Raw genomic sequence first — 19613 nt, forward strand, 5'->3', positions numbered from 1 at the left:
TGGAAGCCTACTTCTTCCCTCTCCCACTCCCTCTGCTTGTGTTCCCTTTCTCACTGTGTCTCTCTCTGTCAAATAAATAATAAAATCTTTTTTTAAAAAATGAGCAATGGAAAAGTACTGAAGTCAAATCCTGGGAAAGCAAGATGGCTTTAAGAAGTAGGAGGAGGAGGAAGAGGAAGAAGAGGAGAGAGAGAGAGAGAGCAGCAGAGAAAAGAAGGAGGAGCAGAATAACATCCCTACAGACAATGAAAGCCAACCAGAAAGACATTTATTTAAAAAGAGAGAGAGAGAGTGTGTGTGTAAAGCAAGATAAAAACATGAACAAAATGATGTAAGGAAAAAGAGAACAACATAAATCAGAACCACAGAAATTCAGAAACCAGGTGCCAACTCATGAAAGAACCAGGGATAAAGGAAGAATTATTTTTAAAGTGAAAAGTGAAATAAATGAAATATAAGAGCAAATGAAAAATAAAATCAACAGATAATTGAGCTAAATAGAAATTGAAAGGGGGGCAATTTTAAAAAATTAAAGTAAAATGAGGACATAAAAGAATTTGAGGGAAAAGGACAAATACTGAAGTTTGGAAATGAAAATCTAACTTAGGAATAAGAGGAGTCACTGAAGGGAAAAGTATGACAAAGAAACAGCAAAAAAAAAAAACAAAAACAAAGCAAGGAATACATCATAAACCCAGAACAACCAATACCAAGGCACACATTTATAAAATTACTGGTTTTTAAAGAGAAAGAAAAAATTCTTTAGGCACCCTGAAGTGCAGGCAAAAAAGAAATAAAATGATATTCTCATCAGAATCTTCAACAGCGATACTTTAAAAAGAAATTATTTATTTATTTATTTATTTATTTATTTATTTGACAGAGATCACAAGTAGGCAGAGAGGCAGGCAAAGAGAGAGGAGGAAGCAGTCTTCCTGCTGAGCAGAGAGCCCGATGCAGGGCTCTATCCCAGGACCCTGGGATCTTAACCTGAGCTGAAGGCAGAGGCTTTAACCCATTGAGCCACCCAGGTGCCCTTCAACAGCAACACTTTAAGGCAGAAGGAAATGGTATAATATAGGTAGGATACTCAAAGAAAGTACAAACCAAGAATTTATATCTAGCAAAACTGACCTTCTATGAAGACCCACTATTACCTTGCAAACACTCAGTATTTTTCCCATGAACTCTTCCTGAGTTGTCTACCAAGAAAGAGTGGAAGCCCAGCGACACGTTGGAGAGACATTGCCACCAGGACTGGTTAAGAACTCGGTATTTATTTACTTGGAAAAGTAACACTAGATGATAGTTAAAAGAAAAACGAAGTTTAAAGTGCCTATATGCTCTAACAGTGTGGTTATAGCACCGTCCTCCAAAGTGGTGGGGAAGGGGCACAGTGGATGTGAACCGTTTTGTATCCATTTCTGGTATTCTAGCTGGTAGCAGCAATTTTCCCTTTGTTATTCTGAGATTGTTGCATGTAGAGAGTGGCAAATCAGTTATTGTAGAACCTTTCGAAAAAGTTTTAAATATGTTATTTATTTATTTATTTGACAGAGATCACAAATAGGCAGAGAGGCAGGCAGAGAGAGAGGGGAAGCAGTCTCCTCGCTGAGCAGAGAACCCGATGTGGCGCTCGATCCCAGGACCCTGGGACCACGACCTGAGCCAAAGGCAGAGGCTTTAGCCCACTGAGCCACCCAGGCGCCCCGAACCTTTCAAATTTTGCATCCCTTGGCATATATGTGGGAGGTTTACACATATATACTCTATAATCTCTATTGATATATAAAATCTAGGTCTATAATTATATAAAATATCTAATTCTATTACTAAAAAGGCCTAGAAATAATGGCTAATCTAGTAGCAGTGAGCATACATAACACTCATCTTATAGTCTCGCGATGCCTTTTTTACTTAAGAAAATAGAGGGACCTTTTGGAGAAATTGCTGATTCTAGATGTGTGGCAGGAAATATAAAAGATGAGCCTGAGATATCTTGTCATACCAGTTAACAAGGAAGCCACCGAGCTATGAAGTGGACTTGGAAACCAGCCTGATGTTGGTACAACTTCACCTGCAGCAAAGATTGTAATTGCAATCGAGTTAAATGCATCAAAAATTTAATAAGCTCATGGTGATCTTCGGCAAAAAACACTAACTGATCACTTTCTGAAGATGGTATAGAAACAAATTACATTCTTAAAAGTTATGTAAATAAAACAGAAAAATCAAGTATTTGTTCCACTTTTCTTATATGAACTGTACTACTTAGGCGACCAAGTAATAGATGAAGAAAAACATCTTACAAAATTTATTACAAATGATACAGGAAAACACAATGATACAATATTGCAGTTTTGCGCCCTGCCATGAATTAGTGTATGTAGTCCTTGTACACAATAGTAGCTAATATCAAAGAACAGCAAACTCTAGCCATGTATGTGCTTCTTGATAAAAGAATACAGAACCACCAATGATCATGCCAGAGGAATGGAAACTGGCTGACTCAGCTGCTAATACACAGGAAATGCAGAGGGCAAGGGCCATGTTAAATTGGCCTGTGAAGATGTAGTAGACAGAAATCCAGACTTTGAGAAGGGCTATGGGTCAAACAGCATAACAGATAGACTACAAGGAAAAGAAAGAGATATGGGGGGAATCTATGGGTTAAAACACAGATTAAGTTGTTTGTTGTTTTTTTTTTTAATGGGCAAAATGGAACTATAATATCTAGGGATACACACTCAAATGATTAGCAGGAAATAATTACTATAGAAGTCAGGCTAGGAATTACTTTTGTGGGGAGAGGCTATGATTGAGATCAGGGAGGGGCTCCAGGGGTCACTGGCAAAGTTTTGTTTCTTGACCTGGGTGGTGGTTAATGGGATGTTTGCCCCCCAAATAATCACTATGCTACAAATTTAATTTGTATGATTTTCCACATCTGTCATTTATTTTATAATATAAAGTTTTTTAAAATATATTTTTTAAAATTTGACAGAAAGAGAGAGAGAGAGACAGCGAGAGAGGGAATAGAAGCAGGGGGAGTGGGAGAGGGAGAAGCAGACTCCCAGCGGAGCAGGGAGCCTGTTGTGGGGCTCAATCCCAAGACCCTCAGATCATGACCTGAGCCGAAGGGAGACACTTAATGACTGTGCCACCCAGGCACCCTCATAATATAAAGTTTTTAAAAGATGAAAACAGAACTACCTACTTCACAGTGCATGTGTGTGTGTATGTCCACATGTTTGAATATCTGGCTTCTGGTACATAGTAGGTACTCAATAAATAGGTTTCCTTTTTCCTGTTAATCCTATCGAATAGCCTTGCCTGTGTGATTTTAGCACCATTGCTAACATTACTAACTTGTGGGATTAATCAAAAACAGGTAGTACTCATTAAGTGACTGTTATGTGCTGGGCACCGTTCCCAGTACATCTAATCTAAGCATCCTCACAATTCTATTATTATTAATCCCATTTTACAGAGAAGAAAACTGAGAGTCAGAGAGGTCACCTGTGGCCACACAGAAGGTGGTAAAGCAGCCTGGTTTTGAACCCAGGCAGTCTGCCTCCACAGTCCCTACTCACACGCACAGCATATATAACCCACTGGTTTTCATCTGGTGTCCAGTGAATGTTTGCAGGTGTAATGTCCCCCTACCGAGCACCTGTGGATGTGGGTGCCATCTCTTGAGACTCACTATCTGAATCTCAGAACAGCCGTGGTGGGTGAAGGTGCTGGCTAGTTTGCATTTGATGGATGGGAAAACCAGACTGAGGGAGGCAAAGGAACTTGCCCAAAGTAAATGGCAGTTGGGGGTGGGGGATGGTAGTTGTGGATGGGGAAAGTTCGTACTCTTTGGCGCTTGGGATTCTAAAGAACAAAATGTTCCATACTCTTAAACAGAGGCTCATCTGATGAATCTGACCCAGTCTGAGGTCACGGATTGCCCAACCAGCCATCCAGAGCCTGACTTGGCTTGAGAAGTGTCCAGACGAGGGCTGGGAGAAGTCAAGAGCTTGGCAAGCACCAGACATGCCTGACCCCAACCAGGGGATCATGCGAAGCTTGTGACCCATGGACCTGGTGTGCCTCAAGGAGCCAGAGGCTTCTCTTACTCTCTGTGCCAGACATTTTGCTCACAAGCCTTGGAGTCAGGGCCCAGAATTGGGCTGCCACTTCTCTGAGCTAGAGATAAAGATGTGAGTGGAGCTGGCTGTGCGAACTTCCCACAAGAGGTGAGAGCACAGCTGTGTTGTTCTGGTCACACATTGATTTTTAAATCTGAGTCAGCATGACTGTTTGGAGGTACAGGCTGTCCTCTCTGTTCCCAGGGGCCCTAGAGCCCAGCTGGGCTGAAGCATTTCCAAAACAGGGCCTGGACTAGTAGGGGACCAAGAGGGGTGGAGATTCCACATCCCCAGCCCCAGCAATGCCAGCATAAAAGCCCACCCAGAGCACCCTCCACTGTATGAGTAACATCCAGCAGTACTGCATCCTTACCACTGTGAGGCGCTGTGCTACACACCTCATATATATTCATGCCGCCAACCTTATGGAGGTGCTGTCAGGTGGGGGCTCTTACCAGTACCATTGGACGGGTGGGAAAACCCAGACCAGGAGAAGAAAATCACTTGTCATCAGCGGTCACACAGAGATGGGATTTCAGGTCTTTGATTGTGGGATCCTAGAGAGTCAGATCTGGCAACAACCTATATATGTCATTCAGCCCTCACAATGACCCACCATGTAGATATGTCACCCTCATGAAGATATGAGACAATGGAGGCTTGGGGAGGCAGACGGGACTTGTAAAGTGTTGCTCTAAAGCTCGGCTGTGTCAGCCAGCGATAGCTTTTCAAGAACATACTCCAAAGCCCACAAGTGCTAAAACTTGGCCATGACCACTTAAAACCCTGATATATATTATTACCCCTGCTTTCACCCACAGTTCTCTGAGGACAACGATCCTTCGGTGGCCATCTTCTTGGAAGAGTGGAATGGACTGATGGTGGCTCTTGGCAGGAGGGCAGAATTTGAAGAGCTTAATGTGGGCAGGGATGTCTGGAGGTTGGGAGAAATAGGTTGTCCTGCTGGGCTGGTGAAGGAGCTAGAGCATGGAGGTGTGCTGAGGTCAGCCCACACGCCCACATGCTCCAAGGCAAAGGCTACTGCAGTGTTTCCCATGGACCAGCATGAGCAGAGAGTACCTACAAGGGGTCCAAGCTTACTTCTTGGTCACTGGGGAGAGTGCAGTCATATCCCACAGGACCCTGTGGAAGGGCAAAGGGGTGGTAGCAGCAGAAAGCTAGAGTTGGATGCCAGATTCCGAGTGCTGAACAAGGAGTTGCTAGAGACCCCTAGGAAGACAGGTGGATCTGTCAAGGTCAATGTAGAAGGGCCTGTGGTATTGGCCATCTCCACGAGCCCACAATAGTGTCCCATGACAGAAAGGGGCAAGATAAAATGTGTCCTAGAGAGCTCAAAGCCATCCAAGATGGTGGCAGGTCAAGGGAAACCCTTCTTCTCCCCTCTCCATCTCTACCCAGCCCTCTAAGCATCACCTGTGGGGAGGGGGAGGAGAAAGAGAGGAGCCTCCCACACCACCTCCCACCACTGCAGCAGGCTGCCAGTTTGAAGCAGGACCAAGCTGGCCCAGGGGAGAAGCTTTAAACCCAAATCAAGCTGGGAGTTGTGATCAGTAGCTTTACTGGACATTCTAATTTCTAAATCAACAGTGTGTGTTTGACCTAAAGTGATTACAGAATTGTCTGTTTCCGAAGAATGAGCAGAAAAGTAACTGGGATGAGTTTTCACCTAGTTGGCAGAGAAAATGTCTCTCCACTGAATAAATTTTGAAAGAGACACTGGGAGACAAAAATAAAGGTGTGTTTAGATTACATCACAAGTCCGGTCTGTTCCACATGATGGTTGCAGCAGGACGGACGATTCTCTGAAACAAGCCTGGAGGCTTGTTTGCCCTATAGTTGGCTTCATGAGGCAGGCAAGAAGTGTGGGTGCCTCTGGGGACCTCTTGAGTCCTTCCTCTATGGGGCCAGCACCGCCCCCAGCACCCCCCAGATGCTCCAGTGGTTGATGTCTGATGTCTCATTCCATCTCCTTCTCCTGAGCACCGTGACCTCAGACGTCACCTCACCCAAGAGGTTTCCCTCCTCACTCACAGGTAGTTCACAGTCAATGACCCATAAGAGGTACAAAAGGCCAGCCCCCTTGCCAGACTTTACCTGAGAACAAATCTCTGCTTGGTTCCATCCCACCTGCTTTCCCCCCTCCCTTATGGGTGCCCACCTCAATAAATTGCGTGTACCTCATCCCTGCCTCAGGCTCTGTTTCCAGGGAACCCGACTGAAGACCACCCTGAGCCTTGGGAGGCATTCTGCGATGGGGCCATGTTGCTAGCCCTGAGCCAGATACTCCATTAGCAATTCTCCTAGATCCCAAATCAGACAGACAGACCTAGGTTCGAATCCCAGCTCAGTCCCTTAACTGCTGAATGACAGTGGCCAACGGTTGTTTTCCACACCTCATTTTTCCAATGTGGAAAATAGAGGAAAAAAAAAAAAAAAACCCAACCACTCCCCTCGAGGCTTTATAAGAATGGGCTATTCATCCACCCCACCCCCTAGTCCCCTCACTACCACCCCCACTACCCTGCGCCTGTGACAGTCACTATCTTTCCTATTCCTCTGGGTTAGGAGCCCTGACTCCACACTGAAGGAGGCAGCTGTTACCCTCTGCTTTGAAGGTGTGTCTTGGGGTAAGGCCCCGGACCATGGGTTAGAATTAACCCTCATCTCTTAGAAACACCTGCGATCTGCTTGTCCCGATACTGTATGTTCCCTGTGTGCTCACTCCCTATGTCTTCACTACCCTTCAAAGCTGTTATGGTCACTTCTGCTCTATACAGGAGAAAACGGATCCAGAGGGCTAAAGGACCACCAGTGGGGGCCGCAGGAGAAGAGACGCTGGTGCGTCCACCTGGAATGGCCAACATGAGAAAGCCTTGCCCTGGCAACTGGGGACTCTTTGTACACTGCTGGTGAGGATGCAAGATAGCACAACGAGTTTGGAGAATGGTTTGCAGTGGCTTTTGAAAGAGTTAAACATACACTTACATGACTCAGCAGAGCCACTCCTTGGCACTTGCCCTGGGTAACAGAGTGTCTGTCCACTTGGAGACGTGCGCAAGAATGTTCTTAGCAGCTGTATTTATGATGATCCCCAACTGGGGAAAACAATGTCCATCCCCAGGGGAGTGTGATAAATGAACCGATATACATATAATAAGTAAAAAGAGCAATAAAAAGGAACAAACTATTGATACGTGCAACAATATGAATAAATCTCAGAGTAATTATGCCCAGGGGTGAAGCCAAACAAAAAGGGTCCATCTTGTACGATTCCATTTCTATAAAGTTCCAGAAATGTTAACATAATCTATAGTGAAGAGAAAAGTATTCCACGGCGACCGTGGTGGCTTGGGGATGGGGATGGGTGTGTTAAGGAGGAGATGGCTTACACCAGGCTACCAAAAAACTTCTAGGGTGATGGAGACGTTCATCCTCTTGATTGTGGTGATGGGTTCATGGGTATGCACATATGTCAAAGCAAATAAAATTACGCAGTTTAAATAGGAATTGTTCATTGTACATCAAGTATGTCTCAATAATGCTGGTTTTTGTTTGTTTGTTTTTAAACTGGAGAGTGGCGCAATTAGTCTTTGAAGCCACGTAAGTCTGATGTGAAACCACTCGGAAGCTGGTGAATTATTAAAAGCCCCCCTTTCTGGGCTGGAGATATATAGTCAGCCCAAACGGCACCACTTCCAGGAAGACTTCCATCCCCTCCATGGTAAACTATGGCTTTTCAGAAATTGCCGCTCCCATGGCCTTGGGTCCACAATGTCCTCTACCTTTGGGATTTTTGTCACTGGCTCCTTGCTCCACTTGGGGAACTTCCCTTGCAGTCTCCCCCATATTGTCCTTCAAATGTGCCAGTGGAGAGCCCAGGACCAGTATCAGACCCACCTGGGTTTGAAGCCCAGCTCTGTTATTTACACCCGCTGTCCGTCTGTCTGACCTCGGATGGCTCCTTTACTTCTAGGAGCTTCAGATTCCTCATCTGAATAATAATAGAAGCTACCTTGAGATTGCCTCCAGGATCAAATGAGAGAGAGTTCGAGTTAACCAATTAGCATAGGGCCTGGTGTGTAATAAAGCACTCAATAAATGTTAACTATTACTGATCTTCACCTGGGCAGTGGGGCTGACTGTTTAAATTTCTCAGCCTTTGAATCAAGTCCTTACCGCCCCAGCTATATTTATTGACATGGAAGGAGGCCCAAAGCATACTCTTGGGGAGGGGAGGGTGGCAGAAAGCAGGCGACAAACAAGATAGACCTCCCAGGTAAGGATTAAAAGTGGGGGGAAGCGGACACATAGCTCTTCGCCTGGTGTGTGACACAGCACGAAGCACTCACTGAAAGCTAGCTGGGATTCTTGTTGATGTGAAAGCATTTTGTAGTCTGTCCGGTGCTACATTCAAATAGATCATGTGAGTTCCTGGGAACAAGATGTTCGCGATTGTGCTGGGACAGCGAAACACAGAGACCTGTTCCTCACCTTCTGCTTGCCTTCTCACGAACTTCAGGGGGCTATTGTCGGCAGGGCTAGAGTTGGACTTGGGACCCATTAGTTCCATGTGGATTTGGGCACTTTCTTCTGTGTCCTGGAGCGAAAGAAAAGGAAAAGCACTGCACTTTCAAGCAGCGAGACTCCAAGCTTGGCTAAAGAGTGGTAACTGAGGTGTTATGACAAAATGTAAACACTGGAGGGCGCTCCTATGAACTCGAGATAGAGAAAATCACAAAAGGGAGTGACGACGGTAATAATATGAATGCTGTGGTTACATTTATTGAGTTCTTACTATGAGCTCCTCAAATGTGCTAAGGGACCCACAACCTTTCTCTCATTTGAGCACCCCGTCAAATACTGTTTACTTAGGATTTTATAGAGTGTTTTGTTCCTTAGAATTTTTAAACATTTAAAGAGTCACAATTCACAAATCTTTTAAAATGAGCAAATATTAAGGGTGCAGCTTGGTGAATTGTTACAAGTGTGTATACACAGGTTACCCGTATCCAGATCAAGACATATGACTTTTCTTGCCACCATTCCCCCACCCACACTGCCCACCACTTCTTTCCTAACTTCTACCATCATTTATTCCTTTTCCTTCTTTTTGAACTTCGTATAAATGGGGCCAAACATATATGATATTTAGGTTTCCAGATTTAGCACATAAAAAGCCAGGATGCCATCCAAATTTGAATTTCACCTGGGAAATATTTGTGCTAAAAAAATTCACTGTTTATCTGAAGTTCAAATACACCTGAACATCTCGTATTTTTTCTGGCAACTCCAGTGTCTTTCACAACTGACCTCTTTCAACATAATAGTGAGATTCACTCCTGTTGTTAGAGTTATTGGCAATTCACTCTTTCTTCATGACTAATTAGTCTTCCACTCTACGTGTATACCTCGATATATTTACTACTTCTACTGTTGATGGAAAGGAAGGTTAGTCTTAGGCCCTAGAGATTCGTGTTAAGCAGGTGTACCCTGCAGGTGAATCAGAGGTCTGGTGGATTTGAATTCCAGTTCCATGTCTTACTGCTCGTGAGACCTGGTGACAATCTCACTGTGCCTCCCTGTGACAACCTTAATATGGGCTAATAATAGTACTTCAAAGGGTTTATAAGGTTTAAAGGGGACTTACTGTTGGGAGCTATAAACCATTTAGAATAGGGCCCAGCACACAGCTGGTGCTCAATAAATGTTGCCAGTGTCATTGTACCCATTGGACCCAGGAGAAAATGGAAGTTCAGAGACAGAAACTTGCTCAAAGTCACATACCTAGTAATAGAACCCTTTTGTCACTGATATCGAGAAAATTGGACTCATTTATTCATTCAACAATTTTTGTTGAGCATCTACTATACATCTGGCACTGTTTTAGACCTTGAAGTTATACACTGAACAAAACAACCAAAGTCCCTGCCCTTATGAAATATATGCTTATTAGTTTAATGAAATACTGTCTGGAAAGCACTTAACATGGAGCCCCACAGGCATTGCTGTTCCAAAAACAGCAGCTATTAGCCAGACCGGAGCCATTTCTGTGGCAACGCTGTGTGATGGGTATCAGCAGTCCCACTTTACAGATGAGAAAACGGATGCTTAGGGAGGTTGAGGCACTGGCACAAGGTGACACAGCTAGTAGCAGCAGAACAGGAATTCAGGGTCACGTCCACCTTACTCCAAACCCTCTTGAATTTCTCTGGGCTTGTTTCTCAGTCTTGAGCTCTGCCTCTGGACTCGAGATGTTAGGAGGCTCAAGTCGCAGCTTTGTCACCCTGGGTAAGTGACTTGCTGTCTGCAAGCCCTAGTTTCAACACTTCTGCATGAGATTGCCTTAGGGATCTGCGGAGAGCTCTTGGTGCAGATATAGGCAGAAGATAAACAGCCTCTAGAGGGCGCAAGTGTGGACCCACGGTGGGGAGGGGTCCTGCCTGTGCGAGTTGCTCCGCCCTTAAATCAAAACCTTACTTCCCTAAAGGAGCTTACGGGTGTGGAAAGCTGCCTAGAATATCTTGTTGGTTCTTCCGCAAGCAGGTGTAGTGCGCATGAGCGGAACAGTGGCGGTGCTGTGCTGAGTGCTTTCTAAGTAGTTAGCTCAGTTCTCCTTGCACCGCTGGGTGCCAGGTGCTGCCATGGGACAATTTTGCTGGTTGGAGAAACTGAGGCAGAGCAAAGCTGACCACTAGCTCTTGACATTTTGGCTTCAGTATTTCAACGCTACCTCTGGGGAGGGTGGTCTGTCTCTGGGTGGTAAAATTTCAGTGTTTTGAACTTTGAATCTCTCTGTGTTATTTGAGCTTTGGGGATATGTCGGTTTTGTTTTTAGAAAAACAACAATACGAGGGTTTTTAAGGAGGGTGTTTGCTGTCTTTCAGAATTAGCTGTGAACACCTCTAGGGACAAAGCACTTCCACTCTTTTTTTGTGGTAAGGAGACCACAGTTCTTGGAGTTGGGGACTCAGGTTCCAGCTATCATGTCCTCCTACCCCAGGGTCGGGGGTCCGCCAGGAAAGCAAGGCCCCTGGCACAGGGTAGGTCCTCAGCAAGGGTCCTCTGGCTCTAGGGGGAGGGGGGGATCATTGTGCCTGGATCTTCCTCTACACTTCCACCATCCAGATCTGTGTCCTGCTTTCCCCTGGGGCCCTGAGAATTAATGAATGAACCAAATCACAAATAGTTTACAGGTCCTAAGAAGTGGCAAGAGACACAAGACCCAACGAAAGGGATGATGAATGGTGGCCCACTGGGCTGGGAGGGCATGGCCATCTGGGAACCCCCAAATCCCTGTCCAGGCTGGTAGGATAGGAAGGGGCTGCTGGGAGTTTTCTGCCTATGACCCCACTCATGACCCCAGCTCCTATCACCCCAGCCTCTAAAAGACTGGGCCCACAGGGCCATAAATTCCTGCTGTCGTTAGTCAGTATCTCTACAGCCCAGGCTGTTTGCCAGGAGCCCTACAATTATTTTTTATCACTTACGAGTCCCATAATTATTTTTTATCACTTTTTTTTCTCACAGCAGCCTTGCAAGTAGGGCTAGTTTTGCTCTCTTTTTGTCTGGAGTTAGGGGAATCCAAGTCCTGGAAGTTTTCAGAGAAGCTTCTGGCTTTGCCCCAAACTCCAGAGAGGGTCAGTGTTCAAACTCACAGCCCCTCCGTGTCCCAGCTGGAACTCTGGGTCCGCCAGGGCTGTGGGGGAATTGGGAGGTGGAAACAGGGGAGCCTTAGGAGCCAGAGAAAGACCTGAGGCTTGGCTACTTCCAAGCTGTGTGACCTAGGGCAAGTCACTCAACCTCTCTGTGCTTCAGTTTCTCCATCAAATAAGGATGTAATAATAGTACTTATCTCATATGTTAGTGCATATAGGTGCTCGGTAACCATGAGGTTCTACATAACCTTGAGTTGGGACCTGGATTCTAAACTCAAATCCTTGCCTACTGGGCAACTTGGGTCCGTCTCTTGCCCTTTCTGAGTCTCAGATTTCTCATATGTAACACGGGTGTAGTCTTGCCTGCCTCACACCCTGGATTTCTTGCCCCTGGTCCCATCAGCCTGATCTTCTCAGAGCCCTCAAACTGCCAACTCTTCCCTCCTGCTTGGAGCTATGCCCAACCCTTTCACCTCCTGCTTTGTAGGGTAACTCTCCATTATCAGCCCAGGCATCCTTCCTGCCCCCCACCACCTTCTTTTCATCACTGTCAATAAATACTGAGCACCTACTATGTGCCAGGACTCTAGTAGGTGGTAGGTAAGACAAGGCAAAGTCCATGTCCTCACAAGGGGGAGAGACAATAAACTAAAAAAGAGATTAAAAACAAAACAAAACAACCCATGGCAATTACAGACTGTATTATATACTTCATAAGGGAAAATTATCGCCCCATAAGAGGAAGTAAGCAGGCAAGTTTGCTTTCCAGAAAGGAATGTCTCCAAGGAGACATTTTTATTTGAACTAACAATTTATTTGAATAGACACATGGTACGAAATTCAGGCAGTACTCGTCATCCAGCCAAAAAGGCCCGTGTTACCAGTTTCTTGGTGGGGAGAGGGGGGACAGTGACATCTGTGGCAACATCTGAATCAGAGAAACAGCAGCAGGAGTCCAGGCAGAGGGAAGGGCCAGAGCAAAGGCCCTGAGGCAGGACCCGCATGCTGGAGAGAGGGAGAAAAGAGAGCAAGCCATGGTGATTGGAGGCCTGTGGTAAGGGGGCTACCACTTTGCGTCATGGGTATAACTCTCGAGCTAGGGGTAGAGCAGGGGTGAGGCCTTCTGATTTGTATTTTATAAAAACAGCATGGAGAATGGATTTAGGGATCCGAGTCGGACAAGGAGACCAACGAGGTGGTGACAGCAGAGCTGGGGATGGTGAAGACCAGCTAGGGTGGCCCAGGAGCGCAGTGAGAAGGGGTGGGTTTGGGTGGTTTGGGAGGCAGGGTGGAGACCAGTGAGGGTCCCGGCGGCGCCGCCACTGCTGGTAGTCCCGTCTTTGTGATGACCGGATGAACGTTACACCCTGGAAGCTGGTACAGAGTAGGTGCTTGGATGTTTGCTGAAGAGATGACTACAGCTGAAAAGGCCCTTTGTAAGTGGAGACACGCCCATGGAGAGGTGGCTCCGGTGGCTCCTGGGTCCTCCCTCCACCCCCAAGGGCGGGCACTCCCCTTCCACCCAACCCTGTGGGTGAATCACCCCCAAACCCGTCCTGCCGTGTGAAGCCTGCTTCTCAGAGGCAGAATTTTAGAACCTTAAGGTTCTCACATTTTAAATGTTAGCCACGAAACCCTTTTCCCAGGAAAGCCTGATCGATAAAATGTATAGATTTTTTTTTTTTTTTATATACCTCCACTTCCAAAAAGGGCACACCTGACAATCGCTCTTTTCATCAAAGAGCCATCGGTCACTTCCTGCAGGGAAGCCAATCCCCAAAATCCAATTGTTTCAGTATTTGGTTTCCTTCACATCCAAAGGCATTTCTGCTTCACCCCGAGACAAATTTCCAAACGGTAACAATCTGTGTGTATGTGTGCCTTGAAAATTTTATGTGATGTTTAAAATATGCATTTTAAAAATGCACAAAGCCTAGGTGGACAGCTCGGTAATCCTTACGAAGAGAACACCATCACCACCGTGTCAGGGGCCCCCGATGAAGAACAGCAGCCAGCCAGCATCCCCTCCCCTGCAGAAACCGTGCTTGTGAATTACTTATAAATATCTGAGAGTTCCACTCCAGCTTCAATCCTGCAGAGGTGGCCCTTTTTTCCTGAGATTTTCGGATCTTTAGGCTGTTCCAGCAGCCTAAATTAGAATCCTAAACTCTCTCCACTGGATTAAATGTTGGGATGAATATCCAAGGGCTCCAAAAAATGTATTATCATTATGATTATTTGAAAACATGTTTTAAAAGGATATTTCTACTACCACCATCATCATCATTATCACTATTACTAATACCATTATCATCTCAAAGTTTCTTTTAAAATATATTCATATGGGGGCGCCTGAGTGGCTGTTGGTTAAGCGTCTGCCTTTGGCTCAGGTCATGAACCTAGGGTCCTGGGATCAAGCCCCACTTCTCTGCTCAGTGGGCAGTCTGCTTCTCCCTCTCCCTCGGCCACACCCCCTGTTTATGCTGGCTCTCTGTCTATCTTCCACACTCGCTCTCTCTGTGTCAAACAAATAAATAAAATCTTTAAAAATATAAAATAAATTTATAGGTCTCATAGAGGTCATTGTTAAACGTGGGTACACTGGACCCAGACAACCTGGAATCAAATCATGACTCCGTTACTTGGGAGCTGTGTATCCTCAGGCAATTACAAAACCTCTCTGTGCCACTGTACAAAGAGAATGCTAATAATATTTATCTCACTGGGTTCTTATAAAGATTAAATAAGATAATACTTATAAGGTCATTAGAAAAGCAACTAACACAGAGTAAACATTTAATATATGTTAGCTACTTATTATTTTAAAAATCACAGAGGCAGACTGATCATCTGACCTCCTAGGGAGACGCACCCTCTCAGCCTGCCTGAGACGGAGGGGATTTTCAGAACACAGGACTTTCACTGCTAAAACAGGCAAGGTCGCAGGCAAAAAAAAAGATGGATTGGTCACTTTAACCCTGTCTGACAGTTATATCTCCCTGTAATTTAACAGACTGGGCCTTTTACTTTTATTAAATTAGTAATGAATTAATTAATATTATTTATTTATTAAATTTATTAAATTATAGATTTGGTTTTGAAAATAGTATTTGAGTCACATGCCCCATTTAAGCATCCCTTATGATACAGTTTCTGCAAAGCACTAATCTTGCTTACATTTTGCCCATTTTACAGATGCCCAGAGATGCAAAGGAGCTCCCTCTCTGTGGCAGCCCCCACCTAGACGAGTCTCCTCTGTCACTTCCTCCAGACAGCTGACAGATACAGTTTCTTTTGTGCTCACCAGGCACTGAGTAACATACTAAGTGCTTTCCCTTCATTTGATTCTGACAGTAATCCTAGGAGGTGGGTTCTACTATGACACCCATTTAAGAGAGGAGACACCTTCTTGCCTTCTTGCTTTCCATCTTACCCATCCACCCATATCTCCAGGACTATCATTCATTCATTCTTCATTCATTCTGTATGTATTTGCCTAACTGTGGTTTCCCTGAAACTTCTGTTACGGGGGGGGAAAAAAAACACAAAACACCCAGGTTCCCTGGGTCTTGTTTAGTCACTGAGTCTAGACCCTTGTCGGCTGTAGCCTGTTTTAAAACATTGTGGAAGGATTATTTGATTGAATCAGCAAATGTCTCCTACCCCTGGGGCTATGTGGTGAATGACACAGAGACCTTGTCCTCAAGTACTTGAGTCTGGTAAGGGACCCAGCTCCCCTGGTTCTCTCCCCCCTGTAGAGGGGGTGGCTTGAAGACAAAGACTGGGTCTTTTCATCTCTCTATCATTAAGAGTGGGTTGAGTGGGTCACAGTGCCGTGAGGGACACTGGTGTCCAGAATCCCCAGCTGGGAACTCCCAGGCTCCCAGGAGGGAGCAGTTAGCATCTCAGGGGTATAAATCAGGGTTTTTCAACTCAGCAACATTAATATTTGGGGCCAATTTTCGGTTGTGGGAGGCTGTCCTGTGCACTCTAGGATAAACAGCAGCATTCCTGGTCCCCCACCCCCAACTAGGGGTAAAAAAAGTAGCACCCCCACACCAGCAATGACAGCCAAAAATATCTCCAGACATTGCCAGGTGTCCCCTGAGGGGCATAAGTATTCCAAGTAGGGAACCAATGACTTAACTGAAGCAAATTTAACGAAGGAAGTATATGGGCAGGCTCGGGGAAACTTTAAGGAATATCGAGGCACCCAGGGAGCTGTCATCACCCCAAAGCTTGAAGGGGCAAGACAGGGAACAGTGTTGGTGCTCCCGGGGAGAGCTGGAACTGTAGAAGCAAGGCCAAGGCAAGAGCGTAGGTCTTGGAGAAATGTAGCCCCCGTGAAGATGAAGGCAAAATCGGGTGGTGACGGGTCACTTCAACACCTCATTCTTTGTCATCCTGCCCTTTAATCTACCACTGACTCCTCCCTCTGCCAGATCCAGTAAGGAGTCAGGAGGCGTGGGTGCCTCCCAGGGCACAGAGCAGGGCAGATGAGGGCATGCCGAGGTGGTGGGCAAATGGAAGATAACCGTCACGGGGAGTGGCAGCAGGCCCCAGACACTGGGCATCTGAGCTCAGTCTTGTAACTTGTGCAGTTTTCCAGATGGGGTAGACCGGGAAAGGGCATTTCCACCAGCGGGAACAGCACGTACAAAGGCACGGAGTTACAAAAGAGCCTGGCTCACTTCATTGTTTATTTAATTATGATTGTTTGTTCGATTGATTGACTCTGATCTATGAGCACTGGGTAAAAATATAAACCCTCCAATGGTACAAAAGGGCATAAAATGAAAAGTAGGTCCTCCTCCCACCCCTGACCCCAACTACCCAACTCACCTCCCCAGAGGCCACCTTTCTCTCCAGTCTCTTATACCACCTTCTAGAAAGAATCAAGGCAAATGGTAGCTGGGAAATGTATAAACTAATTCGACTTAATTTCATGGGTGTTTGTGGAACCCCTACTGTGTGCAAAGAGATGGACCTAGAGTTCTGGCTTTGGGCTCTCAGCTCAACCCGTCACCAAACGCTCTGTGGCTTCCCATTTCCTCCTCCAAGCAAGCAGTGAGTCTCCAAGGATCCTGCCAGCCCTGTGGGGTTTGCCCACAGTTGTGTTGTTCAACTGATGTTTTGTGGATTAAACTGAATGAAAGATGAACCACTGGCAAGAAGCACATTGTAACACAGGAACACACATTAGCCTTGGGTGTGGTTCCAGAGACCACGTGCTTGTTTTGGGGAGACAAGTGAGGTTTCTGTCTCCAAAGACCTGCTCTTGCTTGAGTCAATGGAGCAGTTGCCTGAGAAGGGAATACTGCGGGATGGCCTCGAGGGTAGGTGGGTTGGAAGCAAGTTGCATGGTGCTTGACCTGGCTCAGACCTGCCCAGGAAAGACCAGATCCTGCTTGGCTACCTCCTGCAGGTATCTGCAGCCCCAGGGAGAGTTTAGAACCAGAAGGAAGATCTGGGAGGGCCAGCAGATGACAGATTTGGGGAGTTCTATAGCCAACTGGTATACCAGCAAACAACCAAATCTGGGAACCAGATGCCTAGCCAGAAGCCTGGAAGCCAGAGCAACCCAGGTCATCGGGAGCAGACAACAACAGGGCTTTTCCTTACCTCTGCTCTTCCATGCGGATCTCTCTTTTTCTCTCAAGACCCACTTCCTTCCAGGCAATGCCTGTATATCATGCACTTAGGGCAAACATGCCTCCCATGGACCAGATGCCTGCTTCGTGCAAGGATGGACCACGCGCCAGCTCACCCTTTCTGGCTGCTCTGCAAGAAGGTGTTGGTGACCCACTTTGCAAACAAGGAAAACAGGCTCAAAAAAGAGGGGGTGGAGTATAGGGCAGTGTGAGATCAGGGATTGTCAATGCAAAGTGATATCAACAGGCATCTTGGGATGAAGAATTATGGAGTGTTGAGCACAGAATCCAAGAATCAGAGAAGTCATGAGGTCCAGGAGACCCAGACTCACAGGTTAGCAGTATAATCCACCCCGCCCCCATCCTTTCACCACACCATGGATAAAACAGCTCTCTTTGGCCCATCTCCCATCTGTTTGGGTTTCTTCTTCTCTCACCTGGGGTCTTGTTCCAGGCTTCTCTCTGGGCTCTCCTCTTCCCAAACTTGCACGCAGCAGCTGAGGCAACTTTCCAGACTCTAGGCACACTATGCCACTCTTCGCCTTAAAACCCTTCACTGGCTCCCCTTTTGCCCTCAGGATAAAGTTCAAACTCCTTAACATGGTTTACTAGGTCCTCTGTCACCTGGCCATAGTCTCTTGCTACTCTGCTGCTCTCTCCAGCACCCCTCCACCGGCTCTATACCAACTCATACAGACCTCATCTTACCTGATATTATCCACTCTTTCCCTCTTCCTAACCCCTGGACCTTTGCACTTGCTGTTCCCTCCACTTGGATCACCAAGTGTGGTGTGCACCAGCGCCACCTTCTTTGGTTAGAATCCTCCCCTCTCTCTTCCTGTCTCCTCTGGGAAGGAATTTCTGCTCACACTGCTCTCAAGGAGGCTGGGTTAGTGCCTCTTTCTCCACTTCCACTCCCTATCCCCAATTCCTGTGCCTCCCCACATGACTGTTCACTATGCAATGTATCACATATGCCCATGGGCTTACCTGTGTCCCCATCAGCCAAATGAGCTACAGGAAGGCAGAAACAGGGGGTCACCTTTTCTCTACTGAACCCCTAGCTCCTGGCACTATGCCTTCAGAAAGGAGTCATTGAACAAAATACATATTGTTAAATAAATAATAATATGTTAAAATCACAGAATCACAAAATTTGAGCATCATGGATTCGGTGAAACAAAAACCTGAAATCCCAGAATCGTAGACTCATCAATTAGAGAGTATTAGAAATGCAAACTGAGAACCCCCAAAACAGGATCTCAAAGTTGGAAGAATTTTTGTACAGGTAACTCATCTAAGGGGTGTTAGTGGATTAGGAAACTCTCAGCTGTGCTCTTCTATATATTTAATTTATATTTTAACATATATTTATATAATATTACATTCACATCTTTCAAATGTTTACTTTTATAATGTATCCTACTATAATATGTATTAAGTACCAAACTTATTTATTAGACAATATTTGTTAAGCACATACTATGTTCAGATACTGTGCTGGCAACTGTATTTTATCTGTGGCTACATAATAAATTACCATGATTTGAAGAAAATGTATTATCTCACAGTTTTTGCCTGGTAGGACTTCAGGAGGGGCAAGCTGGATAGTTTGACTTAGCGTCTCTCATGAGGTTGCAGTCAGAGTGTCCGCCAGAACCCTGGTCACCCAAAGGCTTGATTGTGGCTGGAAGGTCCACAGTCAAGATGGCTCATCCATGAGGCTGGCCCATGACAGGAGGCCTCAGCCCCTCTCTGTGTGGACTTCGCCACAAGGCTGCTTGATGTCCTTACAACATGGCTGCCAGCTTTCTCAGAGCAAGTGATCCAAGATGGCAAAATGGGAGTCCCGGTACATTTTCAAACCTGACCTTGAAAGTGACACTCCTTCATGTCCAGAGTATCCTGCTGATGACACAGGCCAGTCCTAGACAGTTTGGGAGAGGACTTCAGAATGTGTGAGTATCAGGAAGTGGGGCTCGTTGAGGGCCATCTTAGAGGCTGGTTACCACGGCAGTGTTCAATAACAATGACAAGACCTTGCTCTTGAAGTTAACAGTCTAGGGGGAAGAGTAGAGGAAGACAATAAATCAATATACAAATAAGTAAATACTTTCAGATAGTGGTAAGCACAATGAAGGAAATCACAC

The 19613-nt window shown here is 45.8% G+C and overlaps 1 protein-coding gene across 1 annotated transcript in view; it reads right to left on the reverse strand.

Moving 5' to 3' along the window:
* Positions 1-17963, reverse strand: part of TTPAL (alpha tocopherol transfer protein like) — a 37850-nt gene extending 19887 nt beyond the window's left edge. Inside the window, exons 1-2 of the mRNA XM_045082170.1 lie at positions 17901-17963; positions 8649-8754 (exon numbers count right to left, since the gene is read on the reverse strand). The gene's annotated coding sequence lies outside the window, so the exon portion shown is untranslated. The remainder of the gene's footprint in view (positions 1-8648; positions 8755-17900) is intronic.
* Between the last annotated feature and the right edge of the window lie 1650 nt (positions 17964-19613).

Source organism: Mustela putorius, unplaced genomic scaffold (genome assembly GCF_011764305.1).
Source record: "Mustela putorius furo isolate JIRA1106 unplaced genomic scaffold, ASM1176430v1.1 tig00000592_pilon_pilon_pilon, whole genome shotgun sequence".
In the NCBI taxonomy this organism is placed as follows: Eukaryota; Metazoa; Chordata; class Mammalia; order Carnivora; family Mustelidae; genus Mustela; species Mustela putorius.